Source organism: Amblyomma mixtum, chromosome 3 (assembly GCF_055824585.1).
Source record: "Amblyomma mixtum isolate Tamu chromosome 3, ASM5582458v1, whole genome shotgun sequence".
Lineage (NCBI taxonomy): Eukaryota > Metazoa > Arthropoda > Arachnida > Ixodida > Ixodidae > Amblyomma > Amblyomma mixtum.
In genome coordinates, this window is record NC_143014.1 from 201,974,754 (window position 1) to 201,992,070 (window position 17,317).

At 52.0% G+C, this 17,317-nt stretch overlaps 1 protein-coding gene across 2 annotated transcripts in view; it reads left to right on the forward strand.

The window, feature by feature from the left end:
- The window catches only part of LOC149353314 (protocadherin Fat 3-like), a 273,844-nt gene that overhangs the window by 19,035 nt on the left and 237,492 nt on the right, over window positions 1–17,317 (forward strand). Inside the window, exon 1 of one of the 2 annotated variants that reach the window (XM_089582467.1) lies at window positions 15,762–15,899. The exons of the other annotated variant lie outside the window; for it this stretch is intronic. The gene's annotated coding sequence lies outside the window, so the exon portion shown is untranslated. Of the gene's footprint in view, window positions 1–15,761; window positions 15,900–17,317 lie in introns of those variants that run through there. 2 annotated transcript variants of the gene reach the window in all.

Consider the following 17,317-nt stretch of genomic DNA (forward strand, 5'->3'; position numbering starts at 1 on the left):
GGCCTGGAGAAAAGGAAATGACGAAACGCCGGGCGTAACTGAGATTGTCGGCTTACTCAATTCTGCCTCGACTCCGTGTCAATACGGGAACAAGCCCGTATGCTCCCCACGCGAAGCGCGACTGACGCTGACGCAATTCAGCTCATTTCATGACTGTTCAGTACATCTGACTTTGTCAGCAATTCTAATAAAGACTGCGGCGCCGAAGAAGCTATTTGGAGATTTGATACCGATTCTGAAAAGAATGGAGATGGAGGGGGCGGCAGGGTGGCCCCAGGGGTAGGGGGGGGGGGGGGGGGTAGTTGAAACTGTAGACTATCCCCGCCGCTGGCCGACTTGGAGTGGAGCCAACGAAATTCTGTAAACTGGGGGAAACTAGTTTTCTTTCTCGGAAAGCGGTGGGCGAAACCCCATAAGGGACTCGAACACTATTTGGAGTTCACTAGCGTGACGCTTCTTGTGCCTTCGAGCTTTACTCAGTCAGCGTTGCAGCGATGCATCTTTCATCCTTATTCTCGTTTTCCCAAGCGACGTTTCTTTTTTTTTTTACCCCTTTTGTTTTACCTCTCTTTTCTGCAGCTCCCAAAGGAATTGCAGCTATAGAGTTGCTGTTTACCGAGTCGGACGAAGCGCAGTGCACAAACTGCGGGTAAATCGACAGACAAGTAATCTCCCAGCGCCGATATGTGCACTATTCAGACTCGGGGGTATGACACAATAGAAATCACAGGCGAAAAATCAGAAGCAGAATGTCGCTGCCGTTTTAGGCGTTCTTTACGTTGTTTGTTTTTATTCTGACAGCATTTGAGCGCGAGACAGAAATTTAACGGCCTTGTTTCGGTTCGGCACTGAGTGGAGCTCCGTGCATTCGTGCGGCTCTCCTCTCTCACCTTGCATTTCCAGTACATTCAGCTCAAGATCAGGCTTTCACACGTGCTCTGCCTGCGTCTTTCGGGTACTTCTACAACCTACCAGTTAAACTTTTTTTCTCGCGTGAGAACATTATGCGGCCACCTCGGCTCTGTTTCGTCCGCGAAAGTCCACCTTTTACAGCTGTACAGCGCATCCATCGGTCTTTACTTTTCTGTGTCGGCCAATCGCGTATTCAGTCCACCCTGCAGGACCGCCTCGCTATCGTCGCTATGCAGTCCAGTTTTTGCAGTGAAGTGCCTGCAAGCCACATAGCACAGCACGTCCCCAACTCGCACGTTACTTGAACATTTCCACCGCTGCTGAGTACAGCATGCGCGTTGAGGGAGACCCTGTCCATCGATCCTCAAGAGCGGCTCACTGTCGCTGCAAGGGGACTGATCCGAACAGAGCCGAATCGGCACGCAGCGCGCACTTACGGCGCGGCACGCGCCCGATTTCCTCTCCACACCCGGTGCCGCTGTGCCACTGCACCTTTGTTCCACCTCGGGAAAAAAAAGTTTACAAAGAAGTAGGAAAGGAAAGCAGTACTCCTCACTAGGGCGCCAGGCATTTAATGTTCGAGTGGGCAACGCACGCGGGCGGACAAACCACTTCGGCCCGCGCGCCCCTGTGAGTAATGGCAGCGGCGCGATGTCTATCGCCAAACCCGTTCTGAAAACTTGGCTCGGGGCGCGAGTGGGTTGAGCGTGTCCCTCAACCGGTCGGTATTGGCCTCGCAACTTTCGCATTTCTGAACTTCTCGGCGCCCCCGTGGTGGCCGCTCTGTGTTCGTGCGTACGAGGCCTTTCCCCCGCGAGTGCACTGGGTGCGCGTGTCGGTTCGATTTTCGATCCGCGCTGCGCGCCGCCGAATGCCTCAGCCGGCGACCTCGCTTTCGTGCTCGGACCGACGCTCTTAGATAATGCCGGGCGCCTCGTAATTGTTGCGGCGGCCGCCAGACGCTCGCGGGCGCTATCGTGGCCCGCGGCGGCCGCACCGCTGACGTGCGTCGTCGTCAGTGGCGTGGCGAAGCGGAGAGCAGTTCTGCCGAGTCCATCGAGTTTGCGGGCTACGCCTCGATGCGGTCTTCATCTCGCGGGTCGCGATGCTGCCGACGCGAGCCGTATATAGACGGCCCAGGATGAAACGGTCATCAGTATTGAGAGAGCCGCTGGCGTGGTGTATGGATCGATGAAAGCATCCGGCCGGTTCTGCGGAAGGGACGCGTCGCTCTATTGCCGGTGTTATTACCTGCGATTAGAGGAGCGAGTGCATCGATCGCTCGTGGCCGCTGCCAGAGAGCCTACGGAGTTCGGCTGAACTGTGCCGACTCCTCTGACCCAAAAGGGGCAGCGATAGATACGCTTCTTCGACGTGTTCGACGGAGACGGTCGCCGTCAGCTGGCTACATGAGGGCGGGCAATATTGAGCTGTTTACACCGGTGTGGGTGCGTGAGCTATTTCGCCCAGAAAGTATGGAGCGAAGAACGATTCCTGGTGGCTGTTTAGTGGTCATTCAGATTTACGTGACTGCTGTCCGTAAGAGCACCATTTTCCTTTTAATGCTACGGCGTTTTCGCCGACCTGAGTTATGCGCCTTTTTGGCCTTTTGTCGCCCTGACGCATGGAAGTATCAAATTCATTAATTCGCCCACTTCAGCTCATTCCCATCGGAACGCCAGCGGAGGAAATCTTTTGGCTGTCCCCGTACTCATTCGCTTCAAGGTGCTCTGCGCAGGCGCGCAACACCTGCGGGACGTGTGGCGCACTTACCGTAGGGGAACACATGGCACATTTCTTGACGAGGCCTATGCTGCCAATACCGAACACTCCGTTCGCTACTACTCTACCGCAGGTCTCAAGAGAGGCGCGCTTACAGCACTTGGTAGCATAGACAGTCGCGCAACAAGGCGGTTCTGAGATACTGGCCTGCCTCGTCGTTTGTAGAAATACTACGAAAGATATATTCGCCCACGACTTTGGGTAACTGACTGCATACAGACCTCGTTTCTACAGTTGTCACTCGTCCGTCGAATCCATATCTTGTGTTTCCCACCTCAGTTTTGTCTTCCAGTCTCAAAGTCACCTGTCGGCGGTGAAAAGCAGTCATCCACATTTTATTATTGGCAGCCGCTCTGTATTCGCTAAATGTAAATCTTGTTCCGCGAACATCACGGAAGACCGGAGCAAGCACCTCCACTGTAGAGTCACAAGTGGCCAGATGGAACGAAATGATAGCAGATCGTTTCTCAACCGTGAGCAATTTTTTTTCCTTACATTTGGAGGTCGGAAAGACGCGATATGTAATCTCTCAGCACTAGTTACGTTTTGTCGAATGGAAGCAGTGCTGTATCGCCCAAGGGTTGCGTAAAAATTATTCTTAGAAGGTGGTCCCGTTGTCTGAGACTAGACTGGAGACTTCCTTTGATATCAGACGCAGCTCTGCGTCTATAAATATGCTATAGCGCAGGCCCCAGCAATGTCACAAATGCAATAAAACGCGGCATCAAAGCCTCGAGCAGGACAGAGCGGATTGCTTAACAAACTCTCGAAACTACTGTACTGCGTGATAAGAAGGAAAACAAAAAATGCGCATTTCTGCGCTGAAACCTTGCGCAACCTCACTGCACCCGCTAAGCCGCGCTTCGTTGTCGCAGCACTTGTACCGTGTTGAGAAACAGCGCGTGGAGTGCGTGGGACATAAAGTGGGCACTCTGCGCGAACCTGTCTAGCGAAGCCTGTTTTTAACACGGCGCGGCTGTATTGCTCAGTTTATTTTCTCCTTTTGTAACAGGAAAAGACGGGAGAGGTGCGCTGTTTTTTGTCGCCAAACGCTCGTCGGCGCGTGAGGGGCGAATCCCGGGGAGCTTTCCCATTGAGACACAGCGCAGGCCCGCAGCTCCGAAGTGGGGCTTGAACGAACGGGCGCGCGCGCGCATTCCGCGGGCAAATAGTTTTTCGAAGGGAAGGAGGCAATATATTCAGGGCGGCCGTCCAAATACTGCCGCCGAGCAGTGCCGGCGGTAGACGGCTTTGCGGTCCGGAAAGCGCCGGGCGGAGGCCGCCTGCACGCGCAGCGGCGGTTTTCGCGAAGCCTGCCCCGCAAAATGCCGCGCGGACGTTGACAAATGCTCGTCGCGAAGCACGTATAACACAATCAACTGTTCGCTCTTCTTCTAGTTTCCGTGCCCCCCTGCCAGCGCTGGCGAGTGTGCCGGCCCGCGCGTCATACAGACGCTGCTACCGCGCTGCCTGCCATCGCGAAAAAAGAGAGTAGGGCGAGGCGCAGGGAGCAAAAGCAAAGCGAGGAGTGGGGAGGGGGTCAGATTGTCGTCCGCAGTGCTCGTGGGAGGAGACGTCGAGCCTGCGAGGACATTAGGTATTGCACGAGTCGACAGATAATGTCGCTGCGTCAAGCGCGCATCCCAGTCGGCAGCAGGCGCAGCTGCTCCGCGGTCGTAAACGCGACAGCGGCCAGCCTGCATTGTGCCACTCTTTCCCCATTCGCGACTCTCCGCTTCCGCACCTTTCCTCACTTTGTGGGCTTGCTGGGCTAGTGGGGTGTTCGCGACTCTCCTTCTGTCCCAAATGCTTTCTGTCCGCAGTCAGCTTCCGTGGGACTCTCTGTCCGCACATGCGCTCCTCCGCGCGCTGTGCCAAAGTGAGACAGAAGCGGCATGTTGCAACGCGCGCTAGAGCGTTCTGGAATGCAGGACGCGCCGCGAGGAACGCATGCATGTTGGAGAGGGCTCGCTGTTGTAGCGCAGGACGCGTGAGGCGCATGTGGATCTGATAGATTGAAACACATGGGAGAAACTGGCGGCCACCATTCCCCCGACTGCATTCGTCGTCTGTGCGCACAAAGCGGGCGCTTGCTTTTATTGGAGGTCAGCTGGTCCGTGTGTATAGGAGGATGTTACCGGAACACGAGCTGTACTATACACTTCCTAACTTAGAGCAGCGAGCCATTCATTGGTCGTAGACCATCTGACTGTCGCAATGCACATTGGCAAGGAAACCAAAAGTGCTTCCGTGACTAGTGCGCACTGAATGGGGGAAGAAGAGCGTGAAGTCGAGGCTTAGTTATGTAGTGAGGCCTACCAGCTTGCTCTGAGATGATTTACTGCACCAAACTGCACTACGCATGGTGACAGTTTTGACTTCCTGTTCACCAAGCAGCAGTTATGCAGTGAGGCATACCAGCTTGCTCTGAGATAATGTACTGCACCAAACTGCACTACAAATGGAGACAGTTTCCACCTCCTGCTTACCAGGCAAGAGTACATTGGTGTTGCTATAGCAGTTCGTACGAGCGGTCCAGGAAAGCGTTTAGGACTCGGAACTCTGCCAGGAATTGTGGCGGTCTCTAGAAGGCATCGGTCTATAAGAGGTCCATACGGTGAAGCGGTCGGCGAAAATGCAATGCTAGTTCCGCTAGTAACCAGCAACCACCTCGACTTGATATCCACGTTTCATCTAGTTCACTGTTCACGTAACAGCAGTGGTGCATCATCGTATTCTGCTTTCTCTGCTGTATTCGCATGTTTCCGCAGTCCCATATATGCATGAGCAGAAGAGAACTTCGACGAAGAAAAGCAGTCCATCTGGCATGAAGTACAGGCGAGTCGTGATAGAATCTGTGAAGCAGGAGCACAGGAAAAGGAATAAAGAGAAGGGAACAACGAAATGGGAAAGATCACATAGACGCGAGTATGGTGACTACAACAGACAGCTGAGATGCTACGATGCCTTGAAGTCGCAGGCAGCAGCTTCTCGTGAATATCCAGTAATACCGAGGCTGGATGAGAGCATCTCGCGACCCAGGTTGACGTGGGAACGTTGAGCATCTCCGCGCCCTCCTCAAGCAGTTTAGTAGCTCGTCCGTACGGAACTTTTGAGGCCTTTGCGAGCGCAAGCTGACCGCCTTGGAAGCGTTTCCGGGCCGCGAATGCTGGCAGGCGCATAGCAGTGCATAATTTGTCTCGCCCCTCGCCCGGTCACTGCAGCGGCCCCCATCGGAAGTTGGCTCTCGCGTAACAGTCGTTGCGGGCGAAGGAGAGCATCCGAGTGGCGCCCATTTTCGCTTCCTCCTCGGAACGGGAGCAGAGCCACGACAAGTGCGCGGCGGCGCGCCTCTCTCTGTCGGCGGCCGAGCGGCGTCGATGTGGGTCAGTCGCCCCTTCTTCCGACAGGCCGGGTGGGGGACACGGGCCGCTTTGGTCCTTTCTCTCTCGGCTCGGTGGCGCGCGCACCCCGGAGTAGGCGTGCACCATAATCGCGTTCATCGTCCATTGTCCGGCCCGGAGGTCTTTGAATGGCCCCGCAATCGGTTCCGGGCGCAGAGAGGGCGGAGGGCTCAGAGCGCGCGCGTCAGCTGGCTCGAGGCGAGAAATCAGCCGGGATGCCGCCGATGCCTCGACGATACGTTCGCTCGCATCCAGCGAGCAACAGTGCCAGAGAGAGCCGTCGCCACGGGTGCCCCCCCGGCTTTCGCGCTGCTGGCCGGTCATTTTCGTCGGCGTCAATGGTGGTGGTGGCCCGGGAGCGGCGTTGAGTTGATTTGTGGCCGCAGGGTGCATCGATGCGCGATGCTTCTCTCTTCTTTTTCTCCTCTCCTCCGATTCGCGTCCGGAACGGACATCAGAACGGTCCCGAGAAGCGCGCGTGCGTGTGGGTGCACGAGGAAGGGGGAAGGTGACACTGAGGAGGTTCCGCTGGCGCTTTTCCACGCTCCAGCGTGTGTTTAAGCGTGGCGGTCATTAATACTCTTGCTCTTCCGAGGCGAAATACTTCCGCGCTACACGAAGCGTGTACCCAAACTCGCTCGCGGTCCCTCCTGTACGTTCTGCCCTTTCCTTTCGCTCCTGCTTTCTTCTATTTGCGGAGAAATAAACAGGCACGGCGTGGATAACCAAATAAATGCCGCCGGGAAAGTGTACGACCGGCGGGAGGAAGTGGAGATTGGCAACATCATTAAAAGTTGCGTGAAGCGCGTTTATGCCCCGACCGCGCAATGATAAACGAGCACGCAAATGCGCGAGGCGAGTGCGAAGGCACGCACACCCTCCTCTTCCCACGGGTGCGTCTCCGCTCGTCCGATGCGCCTTTTCCCGCGGGGATATTGCGTCATCGGCGAGGACGAGACGGTGCAGAAAGCGCGCCTCCTTCTCGAGTCGTCTAGTTAAACAACTTTCTTTCTCTTCTTTTCTTTTTTCATTATAATTGCTGCGCCCTGAACTTCTTGCGCATAAGTTGGAAGTGGGTGCCTGCAAAGCTCGAACGACGCCCGAAGGCATCTCAAGTGGCGCGTGTTAACGAGCATCAAAGTGCTGTTTGTTTTTGTTTTCCTGTTCCTTTCCTTCTTTTGGACACCTGCCGGAACGCATTTCCGGACAGTTAGGAGTACGGCACTTACTAAATACGCAAACTCAGATCGGCATATAGTTGACTGATCGAGATCAGAGAGGAGTCAACAGATGCGAAACTAGCAAACCTGAGCAGAGCAGTTGTGCGCAGTGCTGTTGCTGCCTGAGCTGCGTGTTGCAAGATGCTCTTTTCTTGGCGTAGTGCGCCTATTGTTTCTTGGCGTTGCTGGCTTGGTAAACATCGTCGGGGTTAATTAACTGGACAGACCCGGAATAGAATCTGTATAGCGGTAACCGGCAATCACGTTAAGGCCAGCGCAAGCTGAATAAAACTAACCTCACGGCAGACAGCCTTGCTTGCGTGCTGAAATTACACTAGAATTCACAGGCAGTAATTAAAGCGAAAGTGATGGATTGAAACATAAACCCGACATAAAGACGTGTCCAGTGCACATTGATTGATATAAACCACCTTGCATCGGGTTCCTTTGAAGATTAAATACTGGCATTACAGGAAAAACAAAGTAGCCCTATTTCTTACCCTCCGGTCTATTGCAGTCTGGTGATAACGGGTGGTGGTCTGGTGATGCTGGTGATAATGGGGGCATTACAGAGCCATACTTCGCTGGCTCGAGAAAGTGAAGCACTACCAGAGGGGCCAGAGTAGAATGCGAATTTGGAATAGAACCTTGTTTCAGTCCTCGCACTGCTTCCATAAATGTGTCGTACTAACGTTCGGCTCGCTTTTGGCGGAGGCAATTCACGGACCGGCCAATCACAGGCCCACTTACGTCCAGCAAAAGGGTTTTGCAGCGCGCCTTTCAATCGAGCTACTCAAAAGTCATCTGTCTACAAAAAGTAGAAACCGGAGCATTCTTACTGCAAAAAGAAAACAAAAAGAAGGGGCCGAGAACCGAGAAATATGCTCAGCATTTTCTTTCTACAAGTAGCGAACTCCGCTGACTATTCAATGACTTTTAGTGACAAAGCACGACGCCGTGCGAGGACCCAATGCGTTCATTCGATAAGCGTTGATTGGTCAGAGACTCATCAACGAAAGCGGACCTTCGGAAACTGCTGCCGGCGGCACCAAAACGCTTTTAAATGAGACATCTGCGGTTCTTGGAAATGGAGGCTTCCAGCTCATCGCTGGCAAACAAAGTACTTTTTTTTTCCCCTTTCGTATTGCCACTTGGAATAAATAAATACTCGTATACTAATGAGAGAAAGCCGCAGGAATGGATAGAAGAGCCAAACTGGGGGCCCTTCTGCTTCCAGAAGCTTGCGTGGACATTTTCATCCCGCGTTCAACTCGCTCTCTCCGGCGGCATGGAGTTATAATGTACGCCCACGTTTATCTTGCACGCTATGTCCAGCAGAAGCCTCTCATTGCAGAGGGGACACCAATAAATGAGCGGCGCCGATGGGCGCAGTTGGTCAGGGTATACACGCACGTACTGCATTGGCCGACGTTCAAGGCTTTTCCTTCGTCTTGTTGGCAAGCAGAGAAGAAAAACAGGATGAGGAACCGCGGATACTTTCTCCGCGCGCAAGGACGAAGTGACCACTCGCAGTGCACAAATGTTCGCAATGTTTGCGCCCCCGGGCGGCCCTGGCAAACTCGGCGCTGCGCACACGGCCTCTCCTCATCGCGTTGTCGTTTTCGCAACCGCTTTCGGGGCCTTCACTTCGCGTCTGTCACGAAGACAAAATTTTCGAAATTCGGAGGAAAATCGATGATGGAGGCAGAGAAAACAGCGAAGGCAGGAGCCCAAACAGAGGACGAGCGCTTTCTCATACCTCGCCTGCGGGCAGCAGCAGCAGCAGCGAAGAAGCGCTCTTTTAGTTAAGGCCGGATCGAACGGGGACGCCGTTTGAGACGTGAGAACCACTTCTTCCGGGATGATTTTCACCGCCAGCCAACGCCCAAGCTCGGCCGGGAGCGGCGAAGAAGAAAAGAAATGGCGCGCAGGTTCCTCTTGTCGCTGCTGGGGCGGCCCAGCCAACAAGCAGGCACGGTGTGCAATTACCGAAGTGCCCCAAGAGCGCTACAAGCCTGCCGTGCCTCGTAGCGAGTTTTTTCGCGCCGACCACATCGTTGCTTCGCTTGGCGCGCCCTGGTGTGCACGGCACACGCTGGCGCCGTTGGCTGTGTGTGGAGTGCGGTCCGAGAGCCTTATTTTGAAACGCTTCCTCTCCCTTTCTCGTACGAACTGTCTTGCAAAAAAAAAAAAAAAAGTAGTAGTGCCTACATACGTCATTGGAACGAGAACTTCAGGACGAGGGTTCATACGTGAAAGGGCAGCACGAAGAGATGAACGTTTTAAGATCCGGCTTATTAATAAGGTGAAATACAATTTCCTCGCTGCGATGAGCAATAAGGGGTACGTGAGTGAACATATCGTTTGCCTCGTCTTCCAGGCGCGTATCTAAGAGCACGTTACTAAAGCGCAAATTACTGAAGCACACAAGTGAAAAGAGGGGGCGCTAGCAACATATGCGACTCCCAATGGTCGCCTACGTACCCTTTAGAGACACGGACCGTACTGTGTCTGCCAGGTGCCAACGGCGAACGTACAAAAGAGGAGAAATTCAAGAGTTGCCCTCACGTACATTCAAAATAGCCTCCTGACATCAACCACGTATAAATTGCTTTAAGCTGTTCGATCTGCGAGTGGGCGCAGCGAAGCGTTTTATATTAAGTTTTTATTTATTTATTTAATTTTAAGTTTAACGCTACAGATGGGCGAGGTGAAAATGCCGCACTGAGACGTGTCACAGAGCTTTGAAACGCATTTTTGAATTTGATGCCCGGGAAAATATTTCCTACCCACTCACTATCTTTCTTCCTTTCATACCAGCAAAGGCGTCCGCGGAAAACTGGAGACGATACGGTTTTACAGCCTCGAACAGAGGCCGCTGCTGGCATATAACAAGCATAAACTTAACGCTTGCCTTAGTAAGCTCCAAATCGAAGAGCAAGCGTGGTTTTCGCCCATGTTAGGCATGACCTGGCGACATCGAACGATCAATACCACCGCTGCCCGCAGGTATAGCATTACCTTGCGTCGAGACCCCAAATACGTAATTAGGTTAGGTTCATTTGGGGGATCATACTCAAATTGCATAGACGCATCCCGTCCGTGTAGGTACTTGTCATGACTGCACTGTGGCGGCAGCAGGAGTTAGCGGGCACATTTCCTTCGTTTTTGCTTTCGGGTTGCTCCCATGCTGTATACATGCTCTAACACGGCATTGTTATGGAGCCCGTGTCGTAAAAAGCCGACGTCTTTGACCGTTATCGCGTCATACCCTTAAAGTGCTCCCTCCCATTTCTTGTAGCTCGACATCTCCTTTCTTTGTTGCCACGTCGATGAAAGATTGAGGGCCCAATTTCAGAACGCTCCTTAGCTTACGCGATTTCCTTACCTCAAATGAGGGGCCCTTCATGCTTTCTTCGTTAACTCAAGGAAGCGTTAAAAAGAGCCATCTATTCTTCGAATCGTTCTTAACTGCTCCTTAGGAAAGGAGGACATCAGGGCGACGAGAATCCGCTTGTACGCGTCTGGTGTCGAGAATATGCGCCCAATATTTGAAATAGAAATATATTTGTCTGAAACTGAAAAAAAAATAAAAGGGAAGTACACGTTTAAACCGTGTTTTTGGTTTGAGGTACGCGCGCCAATGTGCGCTCGTTTTACATTTTGCGCGTGTTGTTTCAGTGCTCCAGATGGCTAGGCAGTGAAGCGTAGTTGCACTGGCCACGTCTCATTGCTTGCAATGCAGAGGCAATGCAGAGGCAGCAGCGAATGTTTGCTCTGCCACTCCGACAAGCGCGCTCTGCCATAAGCGCCGAGCGAGTTGTGGGGCAATGAAGCTTGCGTACTGCTCAAGGAGCGAGCTAAGGAAGCATGAAGGTAACGTTGTGCCTACCTCAGGAAAAGGGAGGCCTCACTAAGCGCTCCTCGATAAGGCGTGTTCGAAAATTGACCAAAGGAAGGCAAGCCGCTAATAACATATCCTCACCGAGGTAAGGAGCATTCTAAAATTTGTCCCAAGAACTCAAAACAATGTTCGATTCCGTCTTCTCGATATATGAACTTAATTGGTGATGTACCGCATGCAGCGAGTGATTTGTGTCCCCTTACACAATGGGAAAATATAGTTGATGGTCAACTGAGCAAAGTTAAAATGTCAACTTTCACGATCATCCAGCCAGAACTCACATTATTGAATGCGGAAACTTCTCGTTGAGCATTCCCGAGTTTAGAAACCACCGGGCATGCGCGCTGTCACATAAACGAAAAAAAAAAAAAACGATCTTTCGCTGGCGCGTCCGTCGTGCGCCGCTCCAGGCCGCCACCACTGCTGGTCGCGGTTGCGTCTTCAGTTCCCGAGTCTTGACATGCAGCGCGCAGAGGCGGAAAAAACGTCGCCGGTTCAAGCGAAGACTTCAGGCGCGCCAAAAATGCCGCTGGCACGTCAGACGAGGAAAGTCGTTTTCAGAAAAGTGCAAAAGCTGAAAAACGTTTCGAATACTTCGTGTTGTATATCACCAAGGCGATCTCTTACCTGATTCATTCTTGAAGGGCTTCAACAAGCTCGCCGCACAGAAGGACCATTAGGCAAGCGATGCCGACTGCTTATGCGTTTACCTCTCCTTCTCTCCCCCTGTATGAGGATGCCGGGTTAATGCCACGATGAAGCTCGACGCACACAGGCTAAGCTGGCGTCACGTATATTTTGCGTGCTTAACAGATTTTTATTCGTTAATTTTCTTCAATACCAGATGGTGCGCGGCAGCGGAGGCAGGTAGAGACGAAAGGACGAACATTGGGGAAAGTCTGAAGGACACGACAAAAGGGGAATGCCTGCTCAGGTGCAGCGACAGATGAGGCAAATAAATATATAAAACGCGTCCTACACGTGCGCAGCCGACCGGGGGGCCAGGTCTGACGCAGAGTTTCTTTTTCGCTTTTATTAGGGGAAGGGGTAAGCGAGCCCAAGCGTCAAAAAAATATTTAGCTTTTGCTTCTTTTTGTTGCTGTTTGCGTATATTCCCTTCAAGCCGTACCAGAACGACGGCGCTTGGGTGCGAAGCAAACACGGAATTCTTTCTGGGCTTCAAAGCGGCCGCAATCGCTTCACGATATATCTGGACCTGGTCCGGCGCTCTACACACAGCGCAGCCTTATAGCTGCATCGCGCAGCTTTCTCGCGCAAACCATGCAGTCGGTCCGCGCGGACTGTGGTGCTCAAGACAAACCACGCGCAAGGAGCTTTCTTCACTTTCACAGAGCCATCAAGCCCTGCTGCGCCGAATCTCCGCTGAGCGTATCGCAGGTTTCTGGAAGGCGAAAAAGAATGCCATGAAAGCGCGCCTAAATTAAAAGGAGGGCAAACAAAACGCGCACGCACGCCGCGGGCTCCTCGCGGAGTAGAGTAGAGACGTGCAGCGGCGCACAAAGTCTGTTGACTCGGCGGATTTGTTCCGCTCGACTGAAGCGCTCACGAGTCGAGATTTAAAATAAAGGCAGCCAGCGGCGGCTGTTCTCTGCCGACGAAGCCCGGTGGCAAATAGAAGCTTACAAGCGGCGCCTCTCTTGTTCTGAAGTCATCGTTGACCGTCACGCGTTGATCTTCGCGGCTGCGTAGATCGTCACGTTTCCCTGCTTGTGACGCCCACGCGGAAGTAGAGCCCTGCGCCAAATTCGCACTCCACCGAAAAGTGCTCTGTGTCTGGCCCCATGTTGGAAAGGCGCTCCTCTGCAATGCTTCTGTGTGTGCGCCAGATATTCGCGAGGAGAGTGTGAAGTGAAACTTCCTCGCTCGAGACCACTCACTCTGTTTCGTTACCTGACTTTGATAACGTGGTGCTATCGTACCAACTTGTTGAAAATGAAATAGCTGTAATAACCGAGTGGCGAGGCCGATATCGAGGAGACAACGACTGAAGCCAGCGAACGTGTTGTGCCTGCACTTCCCCAGGACGTCATTCCTACTGCGCCGGTCGTTGAAAACTACTTGCAACGAAGCTTGAAAGCACGAGCTGATGGGCGAGTTGGTTGTACATGATATGATTGAAACAGCGCTGTGTTGTCCTTTTCCTCCTTTCCTCTGCTCTCTTTTTTGGCCTTCGGCCTTGCGCTGTTTCAATCATATCATACTTGCAACGAGGTTGCGTGCCAAATCTCCGACCGTTCTGAAATTTTATTGACTTGTCCTATACCCAATCACGAAATTATTTATACCTTTCAAGTAAATAGATAGATCCCATGCTCCTAGCAGGGATTCTGTCACGCGTGTTGGTAGCGAGCTTGTAATGTTTCTTCGACCCGTTGTAAAAACCGTGCCTAGGGAGACGCTACTATATTAAAACGTAAGAGACACACCTAAAAGAAGAAACATCCAACAAACACAGATGGAACTAAACAGCTCCTACGCGTCAAATAGCGCGTGCAGTTCGGAGACACTCTTTCCAATAAACTCGGAGCGTCTGCGAGACTCTCGTTACCGAGTGCGTTCGAAAGAAGAAAGCTTCCCGAATGAAACAAAGACCCGCTCCGCTTTAGAAATCTACAATTCTGCACTGCATAGGCGGTGTCAGGCCAGTGTCTTTTCCGTAGTCTCTCTCTTCGGCGACAACCCTGGGTAATTCCGCACCAAACACGACAGCCCGATGGCCTCGGTCGAGCACGAAAATGGCAGCGAGAATAAACGCGTGCACAGTTCTTAATGTTCCCCGGGCGGACAAATGAATCGCTTAAATTGCGGTCGGAGTAGAGGCGACGCGGGCGGGCGCCGGCGAATGTAGGAATCAACCGAGGAACCGAGCTAGCGAAATGAAGTAAGAAACAAAGAAGTCGAAGAGGAGCAATAGAAATGACACGGAAGAGCGCGGTCTTTTATGGAGAACTATACGTGGCGCTTCCTTCGGCGCAAAAAAGGCAAAACCGAGATTCAGATTGGAAAGAAGACGGCCTTTAAATCTGAGTTTCAGGTTTCCACGGTACCGCGTGGGGAGGCATTTGGCAATTTGCGGGGACAAAATCGGTCTCGCGAAAGAAATGTCGGAGGAAGCGCGGCGCCTCGAAGCGTTCCTTACGCGAGGAAGCTGCCACCCAATCTCGTAAACCCGGCCACGCGATTAGGAGCGCGTAATGCGGCATACAATTGCGTTACTTTTCCTTCTCGCTTTCTTCCGGGAGACCATCCGTTAATCCTTTCTTGGATAACTTGTGACACAGAAACGCAACAGCGTGTTACTCGTCGCGATTATCATTTCGCGGTCACTTTGTCTTCTCAATTTCGGTGTAGAAAATTCCGTATGACGGCCGTGATTCTTTTTCGTTCCTTCTTGTCTAACTTCGGTTTAACCCCGTTTTCTCTTCTTAACACTGGATATGGAACAGGGGGCTGCGGCATTGGAATGATGACGCCCGATTTGTTATCGAATGAATAGCATATATATGCGTGAATAACAAAAGAAACATTGTAATTTTATGCAAGCCAAATCATCGCTTTCGACGCCAACGTGTAGCAGCCAAATAAGTGTACACTCGCATTCAAACGTAAATGGAAGGCGACTTTGTCAAAAAAATTTAATTTCTTTAAATCTAAAGCATAATGGTCCATGCTTGTTGGCGCACAGTGCAATTCGCACAATCACAATTAGGCTGAACAAGGATGCATGATGCAAGGATGCTTGAATTGGGGGTCCAATGATTAAATTTTTTCGTGAATATTGCCTTCCATTTACTTTTGACGGCACCTGTACAATTCCTAGCTGTTTGTCGCCATGGAGCAACTTAACGGAGTTTTTTGACAGGTGTTTGCCCCGCGCTGCAATGAGACGTTTTATCAAAAAACGAAAAAAAAAAAAGACAACACAGGCAATCTCATGTGCTCGCAGTTTGAGCCGCAAGTAGCAGTCGCTGTAAAATATGTTGAATTAGTTTAAAGGTCTACAGCAAGTCCTCGCAACCGCTGTCAAGTTTACCGCTCGTATTCCTTGTCCGGCCGTCCAGATTCGGGCGCGGGCGAGCCTCGGGCGGGAGTGCCCGAGCAACCTTCTCGACTCGGCGAATCTGCATCTTATCATGGCCGGGGCCTTCGCGTCGGCCTCCAGCGGTCGGCGGTCGCCGTGCGCGCACAAACGGTAGCGGGCCCGTCTCCTGCGCGCAGCCGGATCTTCCAGGAAGACGCCCGTCCAGTCTGCGACGCGCTCGACCGGGCGTCGTCGCGCCTTGAGACATAGGCGGCGGCGGCGTCCCCGTGCAAGCGTAATTATTCCCTTAGTTTATTTTTTTTTTGTTCATTCTTTCCTTCCCGGAGTATAGTGAGGCGCGCGGGGGAGGGCAGCGAAGAGGTCGGAATTCCAGTCGCATCCGCGTCCCACCACCGTGGCGCAGAATCGAGGCCGCCCGGCGCGAGCGAGTTTCTTCTGGGAGCGACCCGCCAGCAGCTCCTGGAAGGCGGTGGCGGCGGCGGCGGCTTCGAATCGCCTCGAGCGCTGATCTCGCTTCGCGTAGAGAGGAATGGGGAGGGGGAAGGCTGTGCTTTTGAGTCCTACGCGTAACAAGCCCGCGTCGACCCCGGCGCAGCCTCGCAGGCCTACACAAGGTAAGCGCAGTGAAAGGCGCGCGCTGAACTCTCGAAATCACCCCTGTGTACCGAGTGGCGCGCGGCTCGTTCCTGGCGCGCTCCTTTCTGGCTTTGGTTGAAATCTTCCAGGGACTTTCTGTGATCCAGAAGCGTCGTCTTCGATGGTGTTCCTTTTATTCCATTTGAATGGGTCTCTTTTCTTCCTTATGCGCTTCTTCTTTACATCCTTCGTCTTGCACCTTTTTTTTTCCCCGCATCAGCGACGCTAGGGGAGAAATTCGTCGAGAATTGACTGTGGAGAGCTTTGTTTCGAGCGTGAATCAGAGCAAACTGCGCGGCAAACAAGGCTTATCACGTCATTGAGCAAGACGCCCGAAATTTTATTGACAGCAAACAAAGTCTATTCACTTCATTGAATTAGATGTCCGAAACATTATTGACAGCATTCTCTCAAGAATCGTTCAGTACTTAGAAATGCTTTTTTTTCTTATCCTCATTATTATGTAAGCATAATCCAAAATGTGCTTTTTTTTTTTTTTTTGTGCCGTAATAGCATGGCACTTTTCACTGCAGGGGCGACCATACATGGCTAGAAAAAGCTCAACTCGTTCTCGGAATTATTTGCTACTAAATGCAGAGCTTTAATTTTTTTTATTGTTGTTGCTTCGACTGCACGATTCCGACAGTCAAAGGCAACTATAAGAAAAATATTTAGGGAAAATCACTGCCCGTACTGCTTAACATAATCTTGCGTAGTCTTCGTTTATGCTACCACCAAAAGATTGTATCCAATTACATTCGTTGTCATATATACTAAAGAAAAGGGTCCAGGAGCTCCTGTGTCAATTGAGCCATTCAGACTGTCAATGTGCACTTTGTATTCCGTGTTGCAAGGTCCTGCCTTACGAGAGAAGGTATCTAACGAACTTGTTTGAACGAAGAAGACTAGCATGGGCAATAAAGCCAAGGAAATTAGATTACCAATTATGCAGCCTTCATTACGAAGTTGTTTGGCTTTTGCAACTTGAAGCCCTCTCCAGGCCGAAAGCCGTTTCTTTATCATTAACTATCTCCTGGTAATTCTCAAACGCTGCAGAACATGCTGATTTTTCCGCTTCAGTTGCGTCACAACGCAATCGTGAAGTTGCCCAATTGTCCTGAAGCTAACGCTTACAGTGTAGCAAAACGCCAGAACTGCCTAATAAAATAATTAGCTGGGTACGCAGGTCGTGCACGCGACAGTTTCCAGATGAAACCTGCCTCGTGAACTGCCGATTGCGCCACCAAATTTCGAGCTGCGCAGTCTGAATGCCGTAGCGATATGCCCACTAAAATGCGCCGTTTCGCTGATACAGGTCAAATACAATAAACAAAGGCGATTGGTTGTGAATTAGCAGGTGTACTGTTAAGAACGGATCTAAAGACAGTTTACTGCT